The sequence below is a fragment of the Papaver somniferum genome, unplaced genomic scaffold (assembly GCF_003573695.1).
Source record: "Papaver somniferum cultivar HN1 unplaced genomic scaffold, ASM357369v1 unplaced-scaffold_1986, whole genome shotgun sequence".
Lineage (NCBI taxonomy): Eukaryota > Viridiplantae > Streptophyta > Magnoliopsida > Ranunculales > Papaveraceae > Papaver > Papaver somniferum.
Window position 1 is genome coordinate 1 of NW_020629774.1, and position 853 is coordinate 853.

Here is an 853-nt window from a genome sequence, read left to right on the forward strand (position 1 = left end):
AAAATACAACTTGAAAGAGAAAGCATATCACTATGACTGTCATCCCAACTAGGTTGAAACCACAACCACCAGCACCTGCTGAGGGGCAAATCATATATTCAACCAATTGCCATCCTCAAGCTCCCACATACTCAACCTCTCACAATCCCTCATCACCCAATCAAATCTCCAATTAATCAACTCTTCCGGTGAGCCCCTGCCACAATTAATCTCAAGAGTAAGTGAAGAAATACTATAACATGATATTCAAAGTGAAGAAACAAGTGTAGATTAAAATCTTATTTAGTCAAAGACAATGCTGCTACACCATAACCTTACCTTACTTCTCGATACAAATGTAGTTTTTTTTTATCTCTGTAGACTGTAGGAAAGCTTTTAACGAAAACTAATAACGTGCTGGATATGTGTTCTATAGATGGCTCCGTTGCAATTCCAAATTGAATCCTACAGGATGTGATTTTTAGAAAAAGAAATTAGTTGCATACATTAAATTTAGATGATAAATTAGATTTGAAGATTAAAAATAAAAACAGAAAGAGAGTTGAGAAGAGACCTGTTGAAGTTTGTTGTTTGCTAATGCGAACTTTAGCAGGGCTAGCTGATTTACTTCTACACCCTCGTCTAATTATTGGAATCATCATCATCACAATCACCAAAATCAGGATCAACCCATAGGTATTGAACAAAGGGGAGAGCAGTCCATAATCGTAAATCTGGAATAGATGTCAAATTACTGCACCAGTGGATCCTTATTTCCTCAAGGCAAGGGAAGCAATTATGAGGTGGTGAAGGTACAGCCCATTCTTCTAAGTTATCCCAGAAATGATCAATTTGGTTAGTGAATGTTGTTGTA

General features: G+C 36.7%; 1 long non-coding RNA gene across 1 annotated transcript; it reads right to left on the reverse strand.

The window, feature by feature from the left end:
• Positions 1-41: 41 nt before the first annotated feature.
• On the reverse strand, positions 42-840 carry LOC113339203. Its single transcript, XR_003354988.1, has 3 exons — positions 554-840; positions 319-444; positions 42-196 (listed from the first exon to the last, which is right to left on the reverse strand). It is a non-coding gene; the product is annotated as an uncharacterized LOC113339203 (long non-coding RNA).
• Positions 841-853: the final 13 nt, after the last annotated feature.